Source organism: Hyla sarda, chromosome 1 (genome assembly GCF_029499605.1).
Source record: "Hyla sarda isolate aHylSar1 chromosome 1, aHylSar1.hap1, whole genome shotgun sequence".
Lineage (NCBI taxonomy): Eukaryota > Metazoa > Chordata > Amphibia > Anura > Hylidae > Hyla > Hyla sarda.
In genome coordinates this window covers 80,777,809-80,789,857 of record NC_079189.1, presented here as the reverse complement: position 1 = coordinate 80,789,857, position 12,049 = coordinate 80,777,809, and the positions used below count along the sequence as shown (strand labels likewise).

Sequence of the window (12,049 nt, the reverse complement as noted above, 5' to 3'; positions counted from 1 at the left end):
GGAGGATTCGCTTCAAATTATAAATCTAACAGCAAAAACATTATAACCAGCAGAAATGAGTCTTCTTGCTAGAGGTCTATCATACGTCCCCACTGTGAAGTTCAGCACCTTCACATGGGTGAAAGATGTCAACCTCTATACAAGAAAACTTAAATGGAGGAAATATTATGCCCTAAAGGATAAAAAAAATTGGACAGGAGTTACAAGTAGATCCAGAAGACATGAATCTACTTAGAAACATGGAGGCACTGGCAAGGGAAGGTACACATATACAAGAGGGAGAAGGGCCCTTCACCACCGTAGCCAATAAAAGTAAAAAAGCACCCCCAGTTGGAGATTACACTAACATAGACATGTTTGTAGAGCTAGTCACAAAAGATCTAAAAACCCTAGAACAAAAAACAGTCAAATCGCAAAACATAAATTTCAGTGAGAGAAGAGCACTACAAATGCTGGCCGAAGATTCCTCCCTGGTCATAAAACCCTTGGACAAAGGAGGGAATATTGTACTTATGACCAGGGAGGAATACAAAACAATGTGTCTCAACATTTTGAATGATAGGGAGTGTTATACCAGGTTACGTAAGGACCCTACACAAGAGTTTGGGCAAGAATTGATTAGAATCCTAGAAGAAGGGCTCACAAATAAACTAATTAGCATGTCAGAATTTGAGTACATAAAACCCACCACCCCAAAGATTCTATTCGGTCCCAAAGATCCACAAAGGCTACCCTCCGTTAAGAGGAAGACCAATAGACCAATAGTCTCTGGAATAGGCAATTTATAGGAGGGAGCCAGTCAGTATGTGGATCGTATATACTCAGGCCCTTTGCTTACTCTCTCCCCTCCTATATCCGTGACACGATGGTTGTCCTAAAAAGATTGGAGGACATAAAACTGGAGGGGGGAGAGTACCTAGCTTCCTTGGATGTGGAGGCTCTCTACTCCTCCATCCCCCACACCAAGGGGATGGAGGCAGTGGAGAGCTTTCTACAGACCAGAGGCGCACAATACTACCAACACAATGCACTGGTCATAAAACTCCTAGAAATAGTCCTCACCAAAAATTATTTTCAGTTTGAAGGGGAGTCCTTCCATCAATGCCGAGGTACAGCGATGGGGAGCCCCTGCGCCCCCAGTTAAGCTAATCTGTACCTCGGCAGATGGGAGGACCAGGTGGTCTTCACTGACCGGACGTCGTCTTGGTCTGACCATATTCAATTATGGCTCAGATACATAGACAACGTCCTGATCATTTGGACTTTCACCATTGAGGACTTTGAAGCCTTTGTAAACTCCCTAAATCAAAAGGAATTAGATCTAAAATTCACAAGTACAATCAGTGCCAACAGTTTGATCTTCTTAGATTTGGAAACCCCATTATTGAGGGATGGCAGTATAAACACTAGGACACACCGTAAGACAACAGCCACAAATTCCCTGCTTCGATGGGACAGTTGTCACCCACGTCCCTTGAAGCAGGGAATTCCTACGGGTCAATACCTGCATTTACGCAGGAACTGCTCCAGTATTACAGAATTCCAAAATCAAGCGAAATAATTACGCCAGAGACTTAGAAGCAGAGGCTACCCCAATAAAATACTAAAAAGAGCCTATCATAGGGCTATGGGGTCATGTAGGTCACAGCTGCTCACCCCTAAACAACGTATAGAGGAAGACAATACGCCCAGGATAATTGGCACGTACGAAGAGCAATCGGAAGCTGTTAGAAACATATTTCTGAAATATTGGGGCATAATAAAAATGGACTCTGTCATATCGGAGATTGTCCCAGCATTACCCCAAATTACGTATAGGAGGGGGAAAAATTTGAAGGATAAACTCACATCAAGTTCCTTTAAATCAGAAACACCAGGGAGTGCCTGGCTGACAACCAAACCAAGAGGAATGTTTACCTGTGGTAAATGCACTGTATGCAGACATGTTAGATATGTTAAAAAAAAGCAAAACATTTACAAGTGCAGCCACAGGAGAGGAATATGAAATGAGGAATTTTGCCAATTGTGAAACAAAAGGGGTGGTGTACCTTTTAGAATGCTCCTGCCCGAAGAACTACATAGGAAAGACATTTCGAACATTCCGAAAACGCCTGCAAGAACATATTGGTGACATAATAAATGCACGGGAAACACCAGTAGGTATACACTTCGCCAATTACCATCAAAGTGAAACCCTATGTTTGAGAGCACAGGTGATTGAAGTAATCCCACCCCCAAAAAGAGGGGGCGATTGGGACAGAGCCCTTTTACAGAGGGAAGCATATTGGACTTTCAGACTGGAAGCACTGAGACCAAAAGGATTGAATGACTATATATCCTATGCCAGCTTCATAGAATAATAACAGTATATAAAATACACTAGTGCAAAAGATGCACAGAACAATAACACCCACAACAAATGGGGAAAAGGTATGCATCAACAATGATAGATAAAAAAAATATAAAGCTTTGCCGAGAATGATAAAACGAATGAGGAAAGACATCATGAATATGATGATTGTAACAACATCTTCTAAAAGAGCTTTTCAAACAAGCATGTAAGAATGGCAAAAAATCAGCCGGCATAGAAAGGGTTAACCCAAAAGGATTTGTACCTGTAGGATGTGTCAGCAACTGGGATTGCATCACGTGATACGGAGCTCAGAACGAGGCGTGGACCTACCTGAGTTGAACCACAATAACACCCTCTGAAACTAACCTGTAACAGCTAGCCTTGTCATAACACAAGGGACAGTTTGATAGGCTGAACAGGTGAACGTAGCAAAAAGAGGGCGGAGCTTAGCTGTATAAAAGCACGCGCGAAAAATCAAATGGCCGCCATCAGAGCCACACGCACCTAAAGGAGTGATGAGGACACGTACCCGCAAGGAAAGCTCTAAAATATCCCTGAAGAATCCAAATGAAAGAAATGCGTAGGATAAAGGGCAAAGACGTGTGAATACCCATCAGACTGAATGCAGCGTTCTTCACAGCAGGATAAGCTAAGTGGATATTACGCTTGTGGAAAATGTGCAATATACTAAAATAGAGACTGTGTGAAATGTATGAAGATACAAAAGTGCAATAAGGACAGTATGCAATATAACAGTGTGCAATATATATGTGCAATATAACAAGGTGCAATATACATTTAAGTTTAGCACAATAAAGACTAAGTGTGCAAACCGACAGGCTATGTGCAAACCTATGTGCAATAAAAAACTGGTGCAATAAACAAAAAGTGCAATTAGTATGGACAGTGTAATACTAGCAACAGTTACGGGATATGTTCAAATAGGAAGGTCACAACAACAAAGGAGACTATCTCTAAGACACAATACCTATATCCCGACCATACAAAGCAATATAGCACTGGTCACCAACAAAACCGCACAGACTCAAGGTCACAGTCTGAATAAACACCTACAAATGTGAATTGACGCCATAAAAAAACAAAAGACGCACATGCACACAAACACTGCCAACTGGACTGGAGCAATCTTTGCACAGAGACACTATTAAGCACATTCCACTTTATCCACAGCTATTACAATACTGGACACCGCAGCATATACGAAATAGGCTGAAGAGTTTGCCAGTACAAGATACATTACGCATGAAGAAATTAAGAATTGAACATGTGTGATTTTTAAAGTGCTAAATAAAATTTGAGTTTTTTTAAAAGGTTCCCTAACTCTTCATAAGAATTTATACGTACATCTAATCACCTAATCGTAATCACCGGCTGGTTGTCAGACCCAAGGCTTGATTATTAAAATCCTATATGTGTATTATAATTATAACTGTGTGATGTATTATCCAAGCCATGGGTGAGGGGTCATTCAGATGGTGTATCCTTTGTTTTTTGCGTATTGCATTTTATTGGGGGTCTGGCTGCTTGGAATCTCCTTTGAAGTCATGCATACTGGTCCCATAATATAATCAAACAGATAAGGGGTCAGGAAGAGAGATGCCCCTCCTGGTGGGATCAGAGGGGAGGGGGGGAATGGAGTTTCCCTCCAAAGAAGCAGAGATAATATTTAAACAATGCTAGACTCAGTTGTGTTCAAGGCTGTGCCCCAAGCTGACAAGACCATCCTAAGAACAGCACTCTCACTCACTCATGGACTGCTATATCATCATGTTGTAAGAACTTCATCTTTTGTTTTCTGAATTTGTCTTGCAAAACTCTTTTATATATTTTGTATCTGTATGTCATTTGTTCCTGTATTTTTATATATATATAGCACTGTGATACCTTTTATCAGATTAAATGTTTGACTAATCAGCTCTGGTCTTTGATAAAAATCAAATATATGAGCTCACCTTTCTGAAGGCAGCTCTGGTGGAAACACATTTATCTAAGGGTTAATTTGGAGACTTGCTGGGACTAGTAGTGGATACCAAGAGGTCTGGCAGCTTTAACCCTTGCACCATCACACTCTCTCTAATGTCTTGGCTGGACCGATAGGGTGTGATGGTGACACTGGTGTTTTACTAAAATAAGTTTTTTTAAGCGTGCTGCAGGGCATTTTCCTGTCCTCATAAGTGCATACCACATACCTGCATCTAATTAGTGTACTATTTTGTACCTGTTAATCTGTCAAGGACCTAGATACTGTGAAAGGACAGCCAAAAGTGAACACCGGCTGGTGTATTACTCCAACACGTTTATTAAGCCTACTGTGGCACATTTTTCTGCCCTCGTAAGTGCATACCACATACCTACATCTAAGTGGCATACTATTTTGTGCCTGTTAATCTGTCAAGGGCCTACATACTATGAAAGGACAGCCAAAAGTAATCACCGGCTAGTGTTTTACTCAAATAATTTTTAAAGCGTGCAGTAGCACATTTTTCTACACTCATAAGTGCATACCACATACCTACATCTAAGTAGTGCACTATTTTGTACCTGTTAATCTGTCAAGGGCCTAGATACTGTGAAAGTCCAGGCAAAAGTTTACACCTGCTGCTGTTCTAGACAAATGCTGTTTTAAGCATACAAAGGGTATTGTACTCTCATCATATACGCACTAAGTATGTCAGGCAGAGAAGTGCCAGGACGTGCAAAGAGGAGTGGCAGAAGTCACAGCAGACTAGAGGCGAGTGGCACCAGGAGTCGCAGCGAGAGGCCTGAGCTCCCGTTATCAGCTAGCGGTCGTGTCTCGACCAGAAACTGTGTCATCAATTGGTTAAAACGGTCATTCACTTTATCACAAGTGACATCTAATACCCCCAGTCAACATTCAGTGGGTTCCTCAGACACAACCCTCAGTTAACATGGCCCAGGAGCAGTCCCTGTCTTCCCAGTGCCTCTGTCCTATGCTGTTCCCTTCCCTACAGAATTATCTTATGCTGTGGGTTCAGCTCCACTATTCACTGAGGACGATCTAATAAAGTCAGCAGCTACTGCCCAGAAAACAAATAAAGGAGACATCCACCGCTACCTTCGCTAGGCGGGCAAGTATTGAAGAGGAGAGTGACGTGGGAGGTGGTGTTGCCAGGGTTCAGGGTCCTGAAGAAAACACTGTTGAGCAACCTGAAGAGGACATCAGTGACGTGCAAACACTTGTTGATGATGATGAAGCCGATCACAATTGGGAGCCGGGTGCAGAAGGGGATTCATCATAATCAGGAGAAGAGACTGTTGGTGGAAAAATATGCTACTCAGCAGTGTGGCAGTTTTTCATCAAGCATCCAGAGGAGGTACACATAGCCACATGCAAGATGTGTGTGCAGAAGGTGAAGCGTGGCCAGGGTCCCAATGTTGGCACCACGGCCCTGCGTCAACATATGCTTTGCCACCATAAAGCGGCATGGGAGAACCATGACTCTGATTTAGTGGTCCAGCCTGCTGCATCACCCAGTGGCACGCCGCTCCCTCTTTCAGCCAGCCAAGGCTCCACCACCTCAGCCGAAGGGAGCTATGTGTCATACTCTCCTTCTGTCGCTTCAGATTCTCATGCTCCTCATTTCTTTGTGAAGAAGGCAGTACCAGCCCTGCACAATTTTGTGGAAGAGAAGGTGGGTCATTCCTTGAGCCTGTCGGTTTGTACTAAAGTGCATGTCAGCTCCAACGTCTGGAGCCGTAACTATGGTGAGGGACAATACATGTCCTTTATGGCTCACAGGGTGAATGTGGTTCCTGCACAGCCACAACATCAACTTGGACAGGTCAAAACGCTTCCTCCTCCACGCTCTCAGGCCATTGGTCCTGTGACAGTGTGCGACTCTGCCTCCTCAACCTCCATCGTGTCCTCAGCCTCCACTGCCCAGACAAGTCTCAGTGGCCCTTCAGCATACCATGTGTGGTGTTCTTTACATAGTTTGCCTTGGTGAAAAGAGTCACACAGGGGAGGAACTGCTAAAAGCCCTTTGGAAAGAAATCTGAGCATGGCTTACTGCACAAAAACGGGAAATGGGAACCATGGTGACAGACAATGAGAAGAACATCTTGCATGTGCTGCGACTGGGAATGCTGAGCCATGCACCCTGCATGGCACACATGTTCAATCTGGTTGTGAAGCAGTTCCTGAAGCGTTCCCCCCATTTGCAAGACATCCTAAAAATGGGAAGGAAACTTTGCATGCACTTCAGCCACTCATACACCGCAAAGCACACACTCCTTGAATTGCAGCGTCAGAACGGTATCCCCCAACATAGTATAATTTGTGACGTTGCTACACATTCGAATTCCACCCTCCATATGTTGGACCGACTATACGAACAGAGAAAAGCTTCTCGGCCTTTTGGCTAAGATCAAGTGTAGTATCTGTTCTTATCAGTGGTTTAGTCTCTGCCATTAATGTAGGATGGATTCTGCATGGAGGAGCAGGTGTACCGGGGCGTTCCGGGGCTGGTGCCACGTAACCAGCTCAACGGCTGTCCTGATGTGACCTGTTTCCTCCGGGTCTCACCATGAGGTAGAGGGCTGTAGAGCCGAGGTACGTGAAGTACCAAAACTCACTGGGTGTTATAACTCACTTAGTGAAAGCACTGCACCATTACTCTTCACCGTTGGCACTCACCCTTGGTATCCCGGCCTTCTGGCTAGGATTGGTGAAATTTTAATAGATCCGGCCGGATGACCGGGCAGTATATCTGCACTTCATTCACTTATTTATTATTATTATTTTTTTTTTGTCACTGTGCCACGTTTCATGTTTTTCTTTGTACACAGGATTGGCAGGATGCGGTAGCCCTTCTGGGTGTCCCTTCTGGTGGTCTAGGGGAGGTGTGTGTGGCCATTAGGTTCCTCACCTCCCTGCAACCCCTGGGCATCTTGGCTTTGGTCAAGATGCCATTAGTATACGGCTCCTTGGCTGATACCTTGGTTAACGCCTGGGTTGAAGCCAGGAGCATTTTCGGCCCCTTACTAGCTTCGGTGAAAAGGAGCATAGAACCTGGATCCTTGCAGGTGCTTTTTGGCCCAGAGGTGAAGGGCAGGTTTGTTGGGGGGCCTCTCTCCTGTTGGAGAAGGGCTTAGCAATAGACCGCATCCTTTGTGCACATTTTTTTAGTGAGACACATTTGCACTTTGGGTGATAGAGAGCACTTGCCTCAGCTCTTAAAAAAAAAATAATAATATTACGAACAGAGAAAAGCAATCACCCAATTCTTGATGATCCAAGCGGATAGGGGTACTCCCTGTGTAACTTCAATGTGAACCAGTGGCAGCTCCTACGTAACAACAGAATTACAGGATAAATGAATTCATTCCATTGCTTCATTTCTTACAACACGTGTTGGAAAAGATGATTGGCCAGGGCGCTGGAGACGAGGCGCCTACATCTCAAGTCCACATGAGCCCTGTGGAGGCTGAAGTGGAGGAGGATGAGGGGGAGGGGCACAGTGGAGCACAGTTTAGGTTTTGCCAGATGGACGGTTTTTCTAGTAATCTGACAGGAGAGGAGGAGCAGGAGCAGGCAGAGGAGCTAGAGGGTTATGAGGAAGGCGAGACAGAGGACCCAGACACACCGTGGCAGTATGCAGTGGAGATGGAGGCAGGAAGTCCCTCCGAGTCACTTGCACAAATGGCACAATGCATGCTCACTTGCTTGCATAGTGACCACAGAATTGCCACCATTCGGCAGCGGGATGACTTCTGGATCTCCGCCTTATTGGACCCTCGCTACCGCCACAAGATTGGAGCCTTTTTTACACCCACTGAAGGGGGGACAAAGTGACCTACTACAGAGGTATCCTATGTAGTCAGTTGGCCGATGCCTATCAGCGCCATTGTCCATCCTCTCGCAGGTCTGAATCGGGGGTCGCCCTGCGCTCACCTTCCACTGCCATGGCTGCTGGGGAGGGGTGGGTAGCAGGAGCAGTACCAGCTCCATCAACAGCAGCCTGAGTCTACATTCGCTGATGAGTAGCTTTCTTCACCCGCATAGTGAAGCAACTTCTCAGCAGCATGTACACCTGGAGCAGGACCTGAACCAGCAGGTGGTGGCATACCTTGACATGGCTATGCCAACACACCTTGAAGATCTGCTAGACTTCTTGGCAGCCAAACTTGATTTGTGGCCGCAACTAGCAGAATTTTCCCTGGAAAAGCTGTCCTGTCCGGCCAGTAGCGTGCCATCAGAGCGGGTGTTTAGTGCGTCGGGGGCCATAGTCACCCCAAGGAGAACTCGTCTGTCCATGAAAAAATAGGAGAGACTGTCCTTTGTGAAGATGAATCAGGCATGGATCAGCCAGGATTTCCAACCACCAATGCCTTATGCATGAGAGTAGATTGACCATGGTAGCACACCACACCACACATATGGATAGTGCCAAACAGATTTAAGGCATTGCTCCCTAATTACAGACATTCCTCCGCATCAGACCTTTTTTCACCCACCTTCATCTCTGTGTACTGGTATTGCCACCCACCGCACCACTCTGTCCCCGGGTCATTTTCAGGACTCCTAATGCTGCTGCTTCCACCTCCAGGCTGTCTCGTTCAGCCACTATGGTCTTCTCATGCTTCAGCCAACTCCAGGCTGTGTCATTCAGACACTATATGGTCTCCTCATGCTTCAGCCACCTCCAGGCTGTGTCATTGAGCCAATATATGGTTTACTGATGCTGCTGGGCCTGGGTCAAAAATCGTTTTATGGTAGCACTAGCTCCAATAAATCTTCAATATAAATTTCAAAATTAATCTTTTAATCTTAGGGAATTTGACTCCCTAGTTTCTGCTAATGCTGCTGCCAGCTCCAGGCTGTGTAATTCAGCAATAGTGTTGCTCGCAATGCAAATTTTATTCGCAAATATCGCATATTCGCGGATTCACGAATATTCACGAATATAGCACTATATATTGACAATTACGAATATTTTTTTTTCACAGTACACATCACCATGATCCTCCCTCTCTGCTTCCAGCTTGTGTGGTGTGAAGAAGGCTCTAATACTACTGTGTGAGACTGGCGTACGAATTTTCTCATAAAACGCGAATATTAGGAATATGCAAATTTAGCGAATATATGACGAATATTCGTCCATATATTCGCGAAATATCGCAAATTTGAATATGGCCTATGCCGCTCAACACTATTCAGCAACTATAGGGTCTCCTCATGCTGCCAACACCTCCATGCTGTGTCATTCATCCAATATATGGTTTACTGATGCTTCAGTCACCCCAGGCTGTGTTATTCATCCAATATATGGTTTACTGATGCTTCAGCCACCCCAGGCTGTACCATTCACCCAATATACTGTTTACTGATGCTTTAGCCACCTCCAGGCTGTGCCATTCATCCAATATATGGTTTACAGATGCTTCAGCCACCTCCAGGATGTGCCATTCATTCAATATATGTTTTACTGATGCTTCAGCCACTTCCAGGCTGTGCCATTCATCCAATATATGGTTCACTGATTTTTTAGCCAGCTCCAGTCTGTGTCATTCAGTAACTACATGGTTTAGTGATGCTGCTGGGCCTAGGGCATTACCTATATATGTTTATGGTAGCACTAGGTACCATACATCTTCAATGGAAATTTCAAAATTTCTAATTCTTTTATTCTTAGGGATTCTGAGGCCCTGTTGTCTCCTCATCTGCCGCCAACACCAGGCTGTGCCATTCAGACACTATGTGGTCTCCTCATGCTTTAGCCAACTCCAGGCTGTGCCATTCAACCACTATATGGTCTCTTCATGCTGCCACAAACTCCAGGCTTTGCAATTCAGCCACTATATGGTCTCCTCATGCTTCAGCCACCTCCAGTCTGTGCCATTCAACCACTATATGGTCTCTTCATGCTGCCACAAACTCCATGCTTTGCCCCTAAGCAACTATATGGTCTCCTCATGCTTCAGCTACCTCCAGGTTGTGCCATTCAGACACTATATGGTCTCCTCCTGCTTCAGCCAAATCCAGGCTGTGCCATTCAGACACTATATGGTCTCCCCATGCTTTCACAAACTCCAGGCAGTCATTCAGCTACTATATGGTCTCCTCATACTGATGCCACCTCCAGGCTCTGTCATTGTGATGCCATGTGACATGTGACTCCTTGTTAGATTTGGTCCTTTGTACCCACACGCCGGGGCCCGGGACACTAAAACTTGGGAGTTAAAATTTCAATTTAAAAATCAAATAAAAAAAATAAATCTTAAATTTCACTGATCTCCTCATGCTTCAGCCAACTCCAGGCTGTGCCATTCAGACACTATATGGTCTCCTCATGCTTCAGCCATCTCCAGGCTGTGTCATTCAGCCAAGATATGGTTTACCGATGCTGCTGGGCCTGGGCCTAAACATTTTTATGGTAGTGGTAGCTACCATAAATCTTCAGTTTCAATTTTAAAATTAATCTTTTAATCTTAGGGATTGTGAAGTCCTAGTGTCTACTCATGCTGCTGCCTGCTCCAGGCAGTGTCATTCAGAAACTATATGGTCTCCTCATGCTGCCAACACCTCAACGTTGTGTCATTCAGCCACTATATGATCTCCTCATGCTTCAGCTACATCCAAGCTGTGTCATTCAGCCTCTATATGGTCTCCTCATGCTGCCAACACCTCCACGCTGTGTCATTCAGCCACTATATGGTCTCCTCATGCTTCAGCCACATTCAAGCTGTGTCATTCAGCCACTATTTGGTCTCCTCATGCTGCCAACACATCCACGCTATGTCATTTAACCCTTTTTTTTTAAAATTTGGCAAATCAGCCAAATCTAAGTTTTTCAAAAGTTCTCTCAGTTCTAGGAATAAATATGTGTATAGCAAAGCATGTGTTACTGCAATCCATTTCTGTAAGAAATACTTAATTTTTCTTGAAAAATTTCAGGGGTGCCAACATTCATGGCCATGACTGTATTAGTGGTAGACTACACGTATTGAACTTGTTACGGGTACGTTAGGTATTCCGGTCTTTTCTCTATCGTCTGTTTATCCGGGTTATTCTCTGATAGACAAGGTGGGTTAGCATCAGTTTGTTACTTAGTTTGTTGTTTTCTTTTAGTTTTAGGTGTCTCAAGCAGCTTTCGTTATTTTTGGTTAGTAGTATGGTCCCAGGGAGGTGGGGACTATTTTTGGGTCAGTTTAATGATTTCATGAGTTACTCTTTCCTTGGCACCCTCTTTCTAGACCAGATAGGTTGGATCTTCCTTGAGATGTCACATTGTTATACGTTCTTAGGGCTTTTCTGTTAAGACACTCATGGCATTTATACGGTCCACGCGCTTGTGGTGTTTTTCTTTTTATACTTTCACACGTTCATGGCACTTATAATATTCATACACTCAGGGCAGGTATACGGTTCATACTTGTACAGTGTTTATGCTGTCCATACACTCTTAGTATTTGTACTGTTGACATGTTTATGTCACGTTTGTACTATTCATACGCTCGTGGTATTTATGCTATTCATACATTCATAATACTCATACTGTTCATACGCTCATAGTATTCATATTATTCATTTGCTGGTGGCCTCTATACTATTTGCACGCTTGTGGTGGTTTATACTTTTCATAGGCTAAAGGCATTTCTGCTTTCACACGCTCATGGAATTTATTATTCGTATATGCTCATGGCATCTATCCT

General features: G+C 44.3%; 1 protein-coding gene and 1 non-coding gene across 3 annotated transcripts in view; one reads left to right on the top strand and one right to left on the bottom strand.

Annotated features, from left to right (window-relative positions):
* DTHD1 (death domain containing 1) overlaps positions 1–12,049 on the bottom strand; it is a 118,765-nt gene that overhangs the window by 64,921 nt on the left and 41,795 nt on the right. The window lies entirely within an intron of this gene.
* On the top strand, positions 6,737–6,919 carry LOC130343519 (U2 spliceosomal RNA). Its single transcript, XR_008882825.1, has one exon. It is a non-coding gene; the product is annotated as a U2 spliceosomal RNA (small nuclear RNA).